The sequence below is a fragment of the Hyaena hyaena genome, unplaced genomic scaffold, assembly GCF_003009895.1.
Source record: "Hyaena hyaena isolate Hyena2069 unplaced genomic scaffold, ASM300989v1 scaffold_213, whole genome shotgun sequence".
Classification (NCBI taxonomy): domain Eukaryota; kingdom Metazoa; phylum Chordata; class Mammalia; order Carnivora; family Hyaenidae; genus Hyaena; species Hyaena hyaena.
Window position 1 is genome coordinate 2,165,104 of NW_024080843.1, and position 17,582 is coordinate 2,182,685.

Below are 17,582 nucleotides of genomic sequence, written 5' to 3' on the forward strand. Positions count from 1 at the left end.
GAAGGACAAATACCATATGTTTGCACGTATAGGAGGATTAGGAGGAACTTGACGGAGGAACAAGGGGGAGAAGAAGGGGGGAAATGGTGGGGGAAAGGGAGAGAGGCAAACCATGAGAGACTCTTGAATGCTGACAAAAACTGAGTACTGATGGATGTGGGGAGGAGGGGTGATGGGCATGGAGGAGGGCACTTGTGGGGAAGAGCATTGGGTGTTATGTGTAAACTAATTTGACAATAAACTATTTGTAAAAAAAAAAAAAAAAAAGGTCAATGAGAAAGCCCCTTTCTGAATATTCATCCTAAACCCTTAATAAAAGGAACATGCTTACCCCTGCTCAGGGAGTCGTGGCTTTGGAAGTTATTCCTCTCATCTCTTTATTTGCTGCAAATAAAGTTTACTTGGTGTGACAACCCCCTCCCTAGTGTAGACTCTACCTGTAATTCACCAAGGAGCAAAGTCACATGAGTTCAGTTACCGTCACCCTCCTCAGTTCAGGGTAGTTAGGAAGTTTTCAAACACAAATGCCCCATCCTCAGTAGCACCTTTTACATAAACTGTAACCAAACCCCACTGGTAGAACTGATCTGATGAGGGCAAGATTAGGAAAGGTGAACTACCCTGTTGCAGTACCCAGCTTTGTAACTGAACCAATGTGAGTTTGCTCCTTGGTGAGTCAAACTGCACCAGGTTGAGTTGTGACACAAAGAAAACTTTATCTGCAGCTAATAAGAAAGTCTAGCTCCACAAGCAAGGGTGGATGGGTTCGTTTTATTTAGGGTTAGGATGAATATGTAGATAGGGAAGCTTTGTCACCATATGTAGAGGTGACACATGCGTTTTAAGGAAACATACCTATGTGTATGTTCATTGTATGTTACATAAATGAGCTTGTGCTCATCCTTGGGCAGAGATTTTAGTATTATAATGAAATAGAGGTAGTTGCTGGTCATTCTACATGTTACTCCATGGTCCATCTGCGGGGGTGCAAATCAGGGGTTAAAACTCAGGTCTGGGTGGTCTCGCAGGCTGCAGGTCTTGTCACAGGGGTCACTATCGGTGGAGGGGCAGCAATTTGCTCTTGATCAAAGATTAGTTAGAAGGAAGAGCTTAAGGATAATAATGGGACAAAGCTTGGGGAGTACAAGCAGGTGGGTAGTAAAGGTCGGGTCTTAGGGTCTGGCTGGGGACAGCTTCTCTTCTATAACAAAAGAACACTTGAACTTCCCCAAATTGAACACAGTCACTAGGCAGTCTTGCCCAATCAAAAGCAAAAGCACTTTCAGGGTCAAAACTCATTAATTACAACTAAACAATGTTGCCCCAACCTTGGCTTTACTGACTGAAAAACTCACACAAACTACCAGCACCAGCTCTTTTGGTCTGCACAGTCACAGAATATGAAGAAAGCCCCAGGCTCTGAACTGTCAGCACAGAGCCTGAGAGGGCTCGAACTCACAAGCTGTGAGACCATGACCTGAGCCTAAGTCCGACACTTAACCGACTGAGCCCCCCAGGTGCCCCTAGTTTGAGCAATCTTAAAGCTTGTCTAAAATATTTTTTAGGGTTTATTTATTTTTGAGACAGAGAGGGACAGAGCATGAGCTGGAGGGGGCAGAGAGAGAGGGAGACATAGCATCTGAAACAGGCTCCAATGTGGGGCTTGAACTCACAAACCGTGAGATCGTGACCTGAGCTAAAGTCTGATGCTTAACCAACTGAGCCACCGAGGCCCTCAAAGCTTGTCTAAATGAAGCACATCTTCTAGCTTCTGTATTCAAAGTGCAGGGGAGGGGACTGCAGAGAAACCACAGCCTGCCTGACCTGGAGAAAGAAATGCTGGGCCTTACAGGAAACAAAAGATCCCGATAATGCATGTGAGCTCAGTAACCATCCACAGCAGAACGCTGTGCCTCCAGCTTCCTTTGTGTGCCTGTAGCCCGCAGCTCAGGGACCAGGCCACAGGCTGCAAACTCCAGGGCTGCCCCCACGTGGGGCCAGGGTCATTGTGTAACCTTGGGCAACCCTCACTGCACTCTGATTTGGTGGCTTCATCTGCAAATCCAGGCTGAATGTCCATGTATCATTACCGAGGGGATATAAAAATTACAGATGGCTTCAGAGTCTGCAGGAAATAGGAAACAAGAGACCATGAGAGAGAACAGGACCAAGAACTGCTTAGAGGGAAATAGGCAAATATTTGGAATATAATTTGGGTTTGTGTTTGGTCTGGAGACATACTTATATCCTCTTTTTTTTAAAGTTTATTTATTTTGAGGGAAAGAGTGAGAGAGTGAGCAAGGGAGGGGCAGACAGAGAGGGAGAGAGAGAGTCCCAAGCAGACTCCACACTGCCAGCGCAGAGCCCAATGTGAGGCTCGAACCCATAAGCTGTGAAATCATGACCTGAGCAGAAATCAAGAGTCAGACAGTTAACTGCATCTGACTGAGTCACCCACGTGCCCTACATTCTCTTTTTTAATAGAAGGGGAACAGTCAGAAGGATGAAGAATAAGAGAATAAAGGAATATTGAGAAGCAGGTGGTAGACCCCACCCCAAGTCTGGGAGCTATGTTTCATAACTATTCAAAACATACTTCTTCACAAGAGAGCTCCCTTAAGGTTTTCTGGACTAAGCCGGTTTAGTACAGTCACCTGTTTCACCTGAATTTAGCCTCAGTCCTTCTATCTTGACCCAGAGTTTACCTTCTGGGTCTACACAACTATCCTCAGGTGCAAAGAAAAAACAAACAAGAAGACAAGGGTTAATGGTCCCTGTTAATGGTTATTTATGATACAGCTGGCATACTCTGTCCTTAAGGTAATAACTATTTTTCAAAAGCCGCCTACGACCCTAAACCTTGCCTTCAGAATGACAAATGTTTTCCTACACACCAGGATAAGGGTTGCTTTCTTTATCACTTTGTAGTCTTTTTACAATAACCGCTCAATTCTGCTTCTGTCTCGCCCGCTTGCCTGCTTGCTCATTATAAAAAGCACGAAGTCCTTGGACTCGGGGCCACACATTTAGAGTTCTGTGTTAACTCTGTGCAGTCCGGCCAGTAATAAAGACTCCCTTAATTCAAAGACTCTCTTAATTCGGCTTTTGTGGTCTCGGCTGGTCTCTGTGTCTCTCAGCATAACAACCTCTCCTTTATTGCCTCACCCCTGCCAGTAACTCGTTTCTTTGTTGAGTCTACTTTTTGATGCTAAAATATATGCAAAACCAATCATACGCATTGATATTGTAATTAATTTACATTAAACTACAACAGTTTCCAGTATTTCAATTCATCCTGTATTTGAGTACTTTCTACATAAGTACTTATACTAGGCACAAAGGAAAATAATAAAGTACTAGTGTCTTCCACCTCGAAGTATTGAAAACAACCAGTTGAATTCAAGACTAAATCGCAGAAAACCAGCACCTTACCGTCAGGTTCAGAGGGCCCATCAGCTGGAACTGGGCAACCCCAATGGCAGCCCCAATGGAGGGTCCCTGAGAGCAGAGATCAGTGGTGGTTGTGATAAGGAAAAATCTGTTATAAAATGACTGACATGCTGATAAGGAAATACCTGTTCCTGATCAAAGACTCCCCCTTCTGGGTTCTTCTTCCCACCCCTGTTTTACGCATGCATTAATGAGGAATGCGAAAGTAACAGACTATAAACTGTTCCCTCTGCTGATGCTCTGGGCTCAGACCTCTGGAGAATGATCTCTGAGCCCACAGATGTCAAATAAACCTCCTGCCTTCCAAGATCTCCCAGTGCTGCTTGGTTCTTTTGCTGGTGATCCAGACCAGATTACATAACAGTTGGATGAGTCGTAGGATTTCAGGAGACCCTGAGGATCAACAGGAGTTAGGTGGTCACCAGAGGAAACACAATGATTGTTTCAGGTGTCAAAGATAAAGTGAAACCTTAGTTAAAGCGGTGGAAACATTTTATCCAGTAGTCCTGTCAGTGGGTGAAAGAGCTGAGCCCATCCCCATTTGTGCAGGGCTGACTGGTGATTTCAAAGGGAGACCAAGAGTAGGGAGAGGGCGTGGGCGGGGGCTCAGTAAGGCTGGGAAATGAGAACTTTCAAGAAGTGAGTATGTGTTGGTCCGTGTAATCATGGTTAGCCCAGCTGCATCTGCTGACTGGCAATCATGGAGTTAGGATCCTGTCCTCCCACAGAGACGGGCAGAAAGAAGAGGCCCAGTCCTTCCTGAGGATTACATTTCAGAGGAATGGCTTTCAGGTCCTTGAGAAAGACACTCCCAGGTTGAGGGGGTACATATACATTTCAAAGGAACAGAGGAAAAATACACAATTCTAAGCTTATTTTAGTAAATGTTCCAAGAAGGAAGCAGGTCAGGGATCTATCTTCAGGTCTTGTTTAGGACGAACAATGCATCCCTTGAGTTTTTTCAGGGGAACTCAAAAGGAGACTGGGTCATCACAGGGATGCAACCTTGGGCTTTCAGAGGTCATGGTAGGTCAAGTCTTAGTGCAGGGGTTTGGACGGAGTATAACATTATAAGCGGAAAGTTCTCTGCATGCAAGGGAAGAATTGCAGTATGGTAAATACTTGAGACACAGGCATGTATTTGAAAGCAGGGAGATCGGGGCCAGCTTACAGAGAATCTTGAAAATGAGGCAGAGGAGTGAGTGTGTGCCGAGGCCAGCAAGAAGTCACAGAGTTTCTGTTTTTGCTTCTAATGATATCTCCTGATGAGGGAGCATAAGACAAGCTGACAGGCTGCAACCCTCCCCACAGGTGGGATGTGTGTGATATTTTTCGGTATCCTGGCTGCCCAAGAACAAAAGAAAGGGGAAGAACAAATGGTTAACTGATAGAGTTCATAGTCCCCCAGAACCCGGTCTCCATCAGTTTACAAATATCTTAGTAAATCACAAGAAAAAGGCAATCTTATCAATAACCTAATCTCCAGAAACCTATAGACTCTGGTTCCTGCAGCCCCAAAGTCAACCCTCCATAGTGATGTGGGAAACAAAGGCAGAAGGAAATGGCAGATAGAACTAAATTTCCTTATAACCTACAGCCCATTGGCAAATACTTGAGGCTGGCGGAGTAAAACTTCCTGTTGTCTTAAACGCTAATGCTTTGCTAGAGGGAAAACCAACCTTAGCTTGATACAAGCTAGGCCTTCAGTATCCTGTGAGTCTTCTTTAGCATATGGAAAGCTCACTGGGATGGGCATGGAGGAGGGCACTTGTGGGGATGAGCACTGGGTGTTATGTGGAAACTAATTTGACAATAAACTATTTGTAAAAAAAAAAAAAAAAAGAAAGAAAAGCTCACTGGAACCTTCCCTTGGACTTTACCTCCCCCATCTCTGTAGTATATAACCAGTCTCTCCTCATGGTCTGGGAGCAGCCCTTCCTGCCCATGGGTCCTGACCCCGTGCTTTAATAAAGTCACCTTTTTGCACCAAAGACATCTTCAAGAATTCTTTCTTGGCTGTCGGCTCACATCAGCCCCGTGAGCCCCACTATCACCCCAAAAAACCTCATCAATTCTTTTGACAATATGTATTAGGCTTTATATGAAAGGAGTTAATGCAGCAGTGGTATGCAGGGCGGATGTAGGGAGAGTGGAGATTGGACCCCAGCTCCATCAGGGCCTCTTACTGAAGGGGGATGAGGTGAGGAGAGCCTGGTCTGGGGCGGTGGAAGTGGGGAGGGAAGTCAGGGGTCAGGACATCATTTCGAGAAAAACGCACCCAGCAGTACCTGAGGAGTGGGCTAGGATGGGGTGAATTCTAGTTTCCAGCATTACTGACAACTGAGGGGAAACCGGCTTCCTGAGTTAGGGGTGAGGAGGGGGCATATGTGGGTTTGGACTGGTGTTGGGCACCAAGTGCTGGAGACGCAGCAGGTAGAGCAGGCCAGTGGGTCACGTGAGACCCGAGACAGCGGGACTGCAGATGGCTGTGGGAAGATGGCTGTGGGAGAGCTGTGGGCCCCCAGGGCGAGAGAGGAGCAGAGAGCCCTGGAGGCGGGCAAGCTCAGGGGAAGGAGAGAGGGAGGGGGCAAAGAGAAAGGAAGCATCTTATTTTCCTTGATGCATGTATGTATGCACGCATATATTTTACTGGATGCATGTATGTATGTGTGCCTGCTTTATACTGGATGCACGTACGTATGCAAACATGGGTTTCACTGGATGCATGTATGTATGCGTGCATGCATGTATTTATGTGGCCTCTCGAGTTACGTGCACAGGCTTGAATCCAAGGACTAGATAATACCTTTTGACGAATGAAAGAGAATACTGTTCAAATTCTGTAAAATTTCAGATAGTTATTTCTTCTAAAAAGGAACTATTTTAAAGGGCAGGTTCATAGCAAATTGAGATGGGGTAACCAGTGGGTAGAAGGCAATCATCAGAAGGCAGGAAAGAAGAGGCCCCCGGTGGTGCTCTGAGCAGGAAGACAGCCGTGGGGCAAACAGTGGGTGCCATACTGGGAGCCAGGAGGGTAGAGACGGGGGGTGAGGAGGGGTGGAGGGGTGGGGGGCGTGGAGCAGCGGAGGCACCTTCCAGGAGGAGCATCTGGGAAGCTGAGACCTGAAGGCTGAGGAATGTGAGCCAGAGAAAGCCAGGGGGCTTGAATTCAAAACACACCTACCTTTGTGTCCATCTGTATGTTTCTGACCACTGTTTCTGGACATTCTTGTAATATATCATCAACATCTCATTTGAGAGAATCTATATTTCTGAATCTTACTTAGTAGACACGCAACACTCAGAAGTCTCAGGAGCCCTTATGTTATGAAGTGTGTACTATTTTGTTCACATAACCGCTCACACACTCAACTTACCAGCAGGGGCTTCACCTACAACTACATTTCCTCTGAAGTTTCAAATTCCAGTCCACTCACTCTGTAGACCACTCACTCCTCGACCGCGGCCTCTAAATATTCACCTGGAATCCTCTGCCCACCCCTTGCCTGCCCCCTAACACCCCCACCCCTCCCAGCAACCTCCTGTCCTTCCTCCTCGTGTCCTTTGCCCTCCTCTCCCTGTTCCCGATCTTCCACCCCAACAACCCCAGACCTCAGGTCCCTCCTGTCTTCTCTGCTTGACACCACCCGCAGGCTGCTGGAGATGGGGACGGTGTTGCTACGAATGGCAGTATCTAGCTGTGGGCAGAGGGCTTCGTGCTGTGTGACCAGCCTCCGCTGGTCCTAGACCTTTTCCCTCTCCTGCGCCCTCATCGGCCATGCTCAGTCTTCCCCTCTTCTGTGGCCTGTGGCCCTCACTGTTAGCTGATGGCTTCACCTCCTGCCTCAGGAAAAGGAGAAGACATCACAGGCATTGTCCCTTCTCATCCCCACGTGTGCCTCCTCTTCAGGGGTCCCCAGGCTGGCCCACCTTCTCCAGTCCCTCTCTAAAGCACACTGACTGTCAGGGAGACACAAGTGAGGCACTTATTTAGGGCACAAAACTTAAGGGGGCACCAAAAAGCACAGTAATCAAAATAAATACTATCTTAATGCAATGCTTTTAAAAAATCAAATTAATGCACAAAATCCATGATAAGCCAAATTTCAAAATTTTAAATAGAGACAGGATCTAACCTGTACTGATTCAACCCTGCCTCACTCCCCTCACCCTAATCCTATCCTGGCTATAGGTGCTAAATGCTGCTGACTAGAGAGTCATCTGGGTTCTGCATTCATATATACATACTGGAAACAAAGCTTCACCAATAAATATTTATACCTACTATATGGCAGTCTACATTTTCACTTAAAAAAAATTCTGATGTAACCACTAAAAGGTTTCCATGAACCATCAAATTTCTCTCCAATGGTAAAAGGATCGTCTTCCTTACTGATCATTGCCACAACAAAAACCAACCCCAAAGTTCCTCAAAGGAGATAATATAATCCAAAGAGATGACTAGAGAACTAGAAATAGGAGATACTATATGATTATTAGAAAAAAATCTAAGTCATTTAAATGAAAAAAATTTTTCTTTTAATGCTAAGTCATTTAATCATTCCATTCTGACTCCAGGTTCCTCTTTGTTGGGGAAATAAAGCATTATAATGAGGGGCACCTGGGTGGCTCAGTCTGGTTCTTGGTTTCAGCTCAGGTCATGATCTCACGGTTGGTGGGTTCAAGCCCTGCATTGGGCTCTAACCTGGCAGTGTGCAGCCTGCTTGAGATTCTCTCCCTCTCTCTCTCTCTCTCTCTCTCTCTTTCCATCCCTCCCCCACTCATGCTGCCTCTGACTCTAAATATATAAATAAATTTTAAAAATAAAATAAACAAAAAATTTTAATGTTTATTTAATTTTTTTTTTTTGAGAGGCAGAGAAAGAACATGATCAGGGGAGAGGCAAAGAGGGAGACACAGAATCCAAAGCAGGCTCTAGGTTCTGAGCTGTCAGCACAGAGCCCGATGTGGGGCTTGAACCCACAGACTGTGAGATCATGACCTTAACTGAAGTCTGACGCTTAACCCACTGAGCTACACAGGTGCCCCCCCACCAAAAAAATCTTTAAAGCATTATAATAAAACCTGCCCTCCTAATGTCTCTATATCCCCTCTATGGACATACACTCAAATTTTAGGTCACTTATTTCAGCATGAATAGCTTTGAATGAATTAGGAAATAAGACTGTGGCTCTCATTAAAAATCAATCTAATATTCAAAACACTTCATGAATCATCAGTATTAAACATGAAAGTGGCAGGTTCAAAAGTTATGAGCATAAACTGATGAGGCTCCCCTGGGAAGACACAGTAAACCTCCATTTTACTGCCTTGTATTTTTTACTTTTAATCTTGCAGTGCCAAGGTAGAACAATTCTTGACTCTTGTCCAAAGATGGCAAAAGAAAGATAAAATTACCTCTAAATTCTTTATGCTACCTCAACTTCTACATTCTAAGTCCTTTCCCCCTGGCTCATTCTGGTGATCTGTTCCTTATCAAACAGCAAAACTGGATTTTACTCCTGCTAAATCCAGTCCCGGAGCCAAATGAGCATGTGAAGTGGAATGACAAATCACAAATCTACTGGAAAGCTTGTCATTTCAACTATGTAGATTTTTCTCAGTAAACACGTTGAGCAACTGGCGCTCAGAGGCATAAATGCTTACTATTTAATGGTTCTTGCTTATTATCTTAACCTCCTAAACAACATGCAGTTTGAATTTATAACCTACATTTTTTGTGTTTGGAAAGTTATATGTTCTCTCAGGCATTACTTATTAATTCAAATTTGAGGGCTTCCAACGTGTTTGACTCCTTTACAAAAGACAAAATCCTTCTGGTGGACGGCCAACACTCCACCCCGGGCTGCAGAAAGCCCCTCTCCCACAAAGAGCCAGCAGAGGTAGTCTTCATGCTCATCCCACCATCGCTATAAAAGGACTTGCTTGTTTCTTTTTTTTTTTTTTAATATTTTCAATGTTTATTTTTGAGAGAGAGAAAGCTTGAGCAGGGGAACAGCAGAGAGAGAGGGAGACACAGAATCTGAAGCAGGCTCCAGGTTCTGAGCTGTCAGCACAGAGACTCTTGAGGGACTCGAACTCACATACTATGAGATCATGACCTGAGCCAAAGTCTGGTGCTTAACTGACTAAACCACCCAGGAGCCCAGGACTTGGTTGTTTCTTTTCGCATAGTTGGAAACACATTTTCTGTTAATACAGCATCACCCATTAATATAATGCAGCATCTCCTTGCTGCCTCCCCTCCCTTACTGCCCGCCAGCCCCCTCCCACCCCACACATATCCTTCTAGGTTTCTTTTCTCTCAACACTTGATCCTCGGTGATCCCATCCATTGCCTTTAATGCCTGATTTATATTTGTAGTCTAGATTCGGGGCTCCAAACTTGAGTGTCTCCACTCAAATGTGTCACATAAGTCTTCAGCTGAGCATGCATGGAATGGAATATCCAAATGCACACAAATGAGCTGGTTAATGGATGGGGCTTGAATGCCCCAAAGGCCAGAATCCTGTTCCTTCCCATCAGTGGACCCAGCCCAATGAGTGACATGTTAATAACAGTCCATGGCACTTTGTCGGGGAGGAAAACCCTTCCGCCCTATGGTCTTTCTTGCTGGACTTAGAATCAACTTGACATGAGACCGATTGACAGGAGAAAATCCAATTTAATCAGGTCACAGCGGGAATCCATACAGGTATGAGATTCCAAAGACAACAGAGGCAACAGGAAGTCTATAAAAGCTTAGGAGAGGGGGAGGGTCTGAGGACACAAAGGGGAAAAAACTCGTTAGCAAGAAGATGCAAGGGGATGTTTGGAAAAACAGATTGCCCTATTATGCAGATAGATTCCTTAAGTAAGGGCGGGGGGGGGGGGGGGGGGCTGGGGTGGCTGTTACTAGCTCTTTTTCTTCCTGTTGCAGGCTCTGCTTTCCAAAGTAAATTTAGGCAGGGGTGCCTGGGTGGCTCAGTCTGTTAAGCATCCGACTTCGGCTCAGGTCATGATCTCACGGTTAGTGGGTTTGAGCCCGGCGTCGAGCCTCGTGTCGGGCTCTGTGCTGACAGCTAGCTCAGAGCCTGGAGCCTGTTTCAGATTCTGTATCTCCCTCTCTCTATGACCCTTCCCTGCTCATGCTGTCTCTCTCTCAGAAATAAATTTTAAAAAAATTAAAAAATAAATTTAGGCAGTTACGGGGGAGGCAGAACTTTTCCTGCATCTGTTGAGTATTTATGACTTTTAACTCAAAGTAATCTTTAGGCTAAAGTGGTACATTTTGGAGCAGCATGCCCTAAGCCTGTACACATTTCCCTTGGGAGTCAGAGGATTAATTAGTAGAATAATGACTATCTTCTGGGTCTGATGAAAATGGGTGTAGAAAAGGCAGCAGGCTCTTCTAAACATTTCTGGAATATTAAATAGTCATGTTTTTCACCCATGAGAATTTTTGTACTGGATCTACTTTTGCTTCTATGTAATCCAGCTGAGAGCACATTGATGATTTCAGCATGTTTTTCTTTATTGAACATTGCTTAGTTACTTGGATACTCTTGCTGGGAATGACTGCCAGCACAATTCTCTCCTGTGTGTTGAAGCAACGATGGTTTTTCCAAGAGTTCCCATCTGTAGTATTCCAGGAATATTCTATTGTAAGGCCACAAGTCTAAACGTCTAAACCAAACTGACTCCATGATAGGCTTTAAGTTTCCCCTCTAAACTAGAAGGCCTGAGTTTCGGCTTCCCCTAGTTACACATTGCCCGAGTAACCACCCTTGCAACAACACCCAATCAAGAAAGGCCAGCGACCACCCTCCACATTGTTAAGGGAGAGGTCTGGAGATAGAAACTATAGATAGGACCCTGTTACCTAATGTTAAAGTTAACCTGTTAGTCGCGGAACAAGACACTAGGCTCGCTCTGTGATTGGTTGAATTTAAAGGTACTCTAAATGTTGTAATTGGATCCCACCAAAAGTAACGAATACTCTAGGCAATGTGTATGGTCAAACCCGCTGTCAATGATGTTGAATAACTATGATTGGATCACTGTTCCCATGTCACAACTTCTGTAATTCCCCCGTCTCAAACCCCATAAAAACCCTACTCTGCCCTTGTTCGGGGCTCTCAGCACGGATCCATTGCGCTGGTGAGGTCTGGGAGCCCGAGCTTAAGCCCGTAATAAAGCCCTTTGCCTTTGCATGTGTGACTCGGTCTCCTCGGTGGTCTCTGGTCGGTGAGGATACTGCGATCTGGGTATAACACTGTGGTATGCCGGGAACCTCTCTCTCGCTCAGCATCTTGCTGTATCTGGATTGTAGGTGTGCTGCACACCATGACCCTAAGAGTCAGGCCAGGTTCCTTAAATCCTGTGCGTACACAGGTGAGGGCTCGTTACAGCCTCCTCTAACCTGCTTGTCTGTGACCCTGCTGTGCAGACCCTGTCACAGAACTGTTGCAAAGTCAGACATTGGCCAGCTACTCTCTTGCCTTTGGTTCCTCTTGCCTAATGGTCTCTCTTATTAGAACCTGGAGCTGACCTCATTTTTTTTTTTTTTAATTTTAATTCCAGTATAGTTAGTATACAGTGTTATATTAGCATCAGGTGTATGATATTGGAGTTGACTGCTTAACACGCAGTCTAATCTCAGCTGAGTCACTGAATTAGTAAGAATCAGGGTTTCTGTGGTGTGCTGTCTTGGCCAATGGTCAAGAAAGAATTCTTGAAATGTTTTCAGTGCAAAAACGTAGTTTTAGGGGCGCCTGGGTGGCTTAGTCGGTTAAGCGTCCGACTTTCGCTTAGGTCATGATCTCGCGGTTCGTGGGTTCAAGCCCCGCATCGGGATCTGTGCTGACTGCCAGCTCAGAGCCTGGAGCCTGTTTCAGAGTCTGTGACTCCCTCTCTCTCTGACCCTCCCCTGTTCACACTGTCTCTCTCTCTCCTATAAATAAATAAAACATTAAAAAAAATTTTTTTTAAAAAACACGTAGTTTTATTATAGCATGGGGACAGGGTCCATCGGCAGAAAGAGCTGCATTATAAGTGTGAGGGGTGACTGATTATGTAAGATTTTCTATCCTACGGAGGGGAGGGTGATGTGAGGGTCCCAGGAAATTGAGTCTATAGGTTCCTGGAGGTTTGGCTATTGATAAGATTGCTTTTTCTTATAAATCATTAAGACAATTGCAAACTGATGGAGACTCTTGTCCTGCATGGCTGCGATCTCTATCAGTTAACCACTTGTTTTTCCTTTTCCCCTGTTCTTGGACAGCCAGCCAAGAGTGCCCGAGGAATGCCACACACATCCCACCTGGGGGAGAGGGTGCTGGGTGCTCATTTGTGCTTTGCCTTCAGCTTGCCTTTTGCTCCCTCATCACTGGCCAATGCTTAAAAACTTGCTCTCAAGGAATGGGGGGTGGGAGGGTGCTGACTTACAATTTTTGCTGATTTCATTGGTGTAAATATTCCCACCAAGGCCAACTTCAAGCTGCTGAGATGAAGTCATTTAGCACTAGTGGAGCTGAGAAGAAATATATGCCATTGGCTCTCCTGAGATGGTCCTGACGCCAGCACACCTCTGCTCCCTCTTCAGTGAAACAGGAATAATGACTAGAACACATTCTTGCTCACAGAATTATTTTTACTTAATTCATTCATTCATTTTTTTCAATAAGCATTTATGGAGAATCTATGTCAAAGCACTGTGCTAGGTACTGGGTATGAAAGAGTTCAGTGTCAGGATTGTGGCTCAAATAAAATAATGGACACCAAGAAAAAACTCCACCTTTTTTAATCCTTAAAATGCTATACAAATATAAATTAATTTGAAATAGGTTTAATCACATGGGTTTACAAAGGACTTCAAGTTCTCTGTCCAAAAGGGCTGTGTCTATGAAGAGATGAAGAGCTATTTTATAATTATTAGCATAATGAGATATTGAAGAAAAATAGATCTAGTGAAACTTTAATCATTTATTTACATCCTACCCACTTCCCAAAAGCATTTGAAGTAGTTTATTACGTAAAAAAAATAGGTTAGAAATATAAGACTGATACTCTTTCTAGAAAACTCAAGACTCCACCAAAAAATTGGTGGAACTAATACATGAATTTAGCAAAGTTGCAGGATATAAAATCAACATGCAGAAATCTGTTGCATTTCTACACACCAAAACAGCAGAAAAAGAAATCAAAGTATTGATCTCATGTGTAATTGCACCAAAAACAATTAGATATCTAGGAATAAACCTAGCCAAAGAAATAAGACATCTGTCTGAAAACTAAAGAACACTTATAAAAGAAATTGAAGAGGACACAAAGAAATGGAAAAGCATTCTATGATCATGGATTGGAAGAACAAACATGTTAAAATGTTTGTTCTAACTAAAACTTCCCAAAGCAATCTACACATTTAATGCAATTCCTATCCAAATGCCACCAGCATTTTTCACAGAGCTAGAACAAGCAATTCTAAAATTTGTATGGAACCACAAAAGACCCTGAATAACCAAAGCAATCCCAAAAAAGAAAAACAAAACTGGAGGCATCACGATTCCAGACTTCAAGCTATATTATAAAGCTATAGTTATCAAGACAATAAGATAATGGCACAAAAAACAGATACATAGATCAATGGAACAGAATAGAGAACCCAGAAACAACCCACAGCTATATGGTCAACTAATCTTTGACAAAGCAGGAAAAAATATCCAATGGGAAGAAAAAAACAGTCTCTTTAACAAATGGTGTTGGGAAAACTGGACGATGACATGCAGAAGAATGAAACTGGACCACTTTCTTATACCATACACAAGAGTAAATTCAAAGTGGATGAAAGACCTAATGTAAGACAGAAAATCATCAAAATCCTAGAGGAGAAAACAGGCAGCAACCTCTTTGATCTCAACCACAACAACTTCTTACTAGACAAATTGCTGGAGACAAGGGAGAAAAAAGCAAAAATGAACTATTGGGTTTCATCAAGATAAAAAGCTTCTTCACAGCAAAGGAAACAATCAACAAAACTAAAGGCAACTGATGGAATGAGAAAAGATATTTGCAAATGACATATCAGATAAAGGGTTAGTTTCCAAAATCTATAAAGAATGTATCAAACTCAACATCCAGAAAACAAATAACCTAGTTAAGAAATGGGCAAAGGACATGAATAGACACTTTTCTAAAGACATCCTGATGGCTAACAGACACACGAAAAGATGCTCAACATTACTCATCAGGAAAATACAAATCAAAACCGTGATAAGTTAGCACCTCACACCTGTCAGAATGCTAAAATTAACAATAAAAGAAACAACAGTATTGGCAAAGATGCAGAAAAAGGGGAACCTTCTTGCACTGTTGGTGGGAATGCAAACTGTTGGTGCACTGTTGATGGGAATGCACCCACTCTAGAGAACAGTATAGTTTCCTCAAAAAACTAAAAATAGAACTATCCTATAATTCACCAATTGCACTACTAGGTATTTACCCAAAGGATACAAAAATACAGATTTGAAGGGGTACATGCACCCCAATGTTTATAGCAGCATTATCAACAATAGCTAAACGATGGAGGGAGTCCATATCTCTATTGGCTGATGAATGGATAAAGAAGGTGTGGTATATATACACAATAGAATATTACTCGACCATCAAAAAGAATGAAATCTTGACATTTGGAATAAGGTAGATGGAGCTAGAGTGTATTATGCTAAGTGAAGTCAGCCAGAGAAAGATAAGTATCATATAATTTCACTCATATGTGGAATTTAAGAAACAAAACAGATGAACTTATGGGAAAGGGGTAAAAAGAGGAGAGAGAGAAACAAACCACAAAAGACTTTTAATGATAGAGAACAATCTGAGGGTTGATGGAGGGTTGTGAGTGGGCAGATGGGCTAAATGGGTGATGGGCATCAAGGAGGGCACCTGTTGGAATGAGCACTGGGTGTTGTATGTAAGTGATGAATCACTGAAGTCTACTCCTGAAACCAATATTGCATTGTGTTAACTAAAATTTAAATTAAAAAAAGAAAAAAGAAAAAAGAAATAGACCAAGTCCAATGATCACAAAGGCAGAAAATGAGACACAAAAAGAAGGAGCAAGTGAGCAAAACTTTCAACTGTGAGCCCCCTAAAAACAGGGAAGTGTTTATATTCATCAGCTTTTTAAATTAATGCCTAAAAAATCATTGGTTTCAACATGATCACTGTATGGGTCTGTAGTGTCCATGTTGCTACCGTGTACAATGGGACTCAGAACATGGTACACGTACCATGTTCTGAGAATGTATTGTGTAATTACGGAACACCTAATCAAAACAGAAGAAAGATGTAGAACAAAGAATATCTTCTCCTAAGTCAGAGCTCTCAGGGCCCATCCTGTGCTTAGTGAAAAGGGCTCCTGGAGAGTTGCCCAAATGAATCTCCTGCACCTTCCCCTGGGCATCAAGTCTACACTGTAGCCCAGCAGGATAACCATCTTCTTCATCTGGGATCCCCCCAGCCCCCTCGCTCCCCAGCAGCGTGGTTCACACAAAGGCCTGCATGTAGTCAGAACTCCTAGACCCTGCTCATGTTTCCTTCTTCCTGGAACAGCCCTGTCTTCCTGGCCAAGCCCTCACCTCTTACAGAGGACAGTTCAGATTTCACTGTCTCCAGAACATCTCCAGCCCATGTTGATTCCCCTTCTTCTTGCTGTCCTGGTGCACTTTCCAGTTACACACCAGCTATTTAGCCACTTGAGGATGTGAGTGAATTGACTGTCTTAAAAGCGTTGCTTCATTTCTTGTAGAAATGAAAAGTGAGGTGTGATTCGGCCAACGACCACATGGTAAAAATATTTTAGAAATAGAAACACCTCTATAGAATCAGTGTAGACTGGGAAGGGATCATAAAAACAGTCTATCCCAGCTCTTTGACACATAACGAAACTGAGACTCAGAAAAAAAGTGACCAGCTCAAGGTTTTTCAATAGGTTAATAACAGAATTGAAACCACAGTCTGGGGAATCTAGGTATTTTATAACACCAGCTTCATTTTGTATTTCATTGAACAGCCAGCAAATCGGACTTCAGATATGCACCAACACAGGCCCCAAACATCACGATTAGGGAAAAGAACAGTGAAATCAATGAGTCAGGACATCTTGATTTCCACTCCAACTTTCCAAAGCCTGAGGCATGTAACAAATCACTTCATAGTCCTGAACCTTTTCTCAAAACTCCGCTCAAACAGCACACACTTAACATAGTCAGCATCCACCCCTGACTACTAGCCAAATTAGATGTCCCTCCAGCTCCTGTAAAATATTGTGTAAATATCACTATCACCGTCTCACTCTACATTGTCATAATTTTTCCTCATCTCACCTGTTAGGATAAGAACTTACTAAAGCTGGGAGTGTGTCTAGTTCATGGTTCTATCTTAAATACCTATAAGTATGCATGGCTCATAGCAGGAAATCAATAATATTTGGTGAATGATTTGTATTATTTTAGATCAGGAAACAAGATCAAGTCTGTGGTACTGATTTTTGTTGAATTTGTTAAAGAGGCAGCTTGACTGAAGGCTGGGATTGGAACTGAACATTTGAGGATGGTTAGAATAGAAGAGATGTGGAACACTGTGACATAACACTGGCCTCAGTCAAGATTTTATTTAAAAATATTTTTTAATGTTTGCTTGTTCTTGAGAGAGAGAGACAGTGTATGAGTAGGGGAGGGGCAGAGAGAGAGAGGGAGACACAGAATCTGAAGCAGGCTCCAGGCTCCTAGCTGTCAGCACAGAGTCCAATTCAGGGCTCAAAGCCACAAACCATGAGATCATGATCTGAGGCGAGTTGGCCGTTTAACCAACTGAACCACCTAAGCCTCCAACTTTTGATTTCAACTCAGGTCATGATCTCTCCAGTGTGAGTTTCAGACCTGCGATGGGCTCTGTGCGGACAGCATGAAGCCTACCTGAGATTCTGTCTCCCTCTCTCTGCCCCTCCCCTACTTGTCTGTGTGCGTCCACATGTGCTCTCTCTCTCTCTCTCTCTTTCTCTCTCTCTCTCAAAAATAAATAAATGTAGGGGCGCCTGGGTGGCTTAGTCGGTTAAGCGTCCGACTTTCGCTTG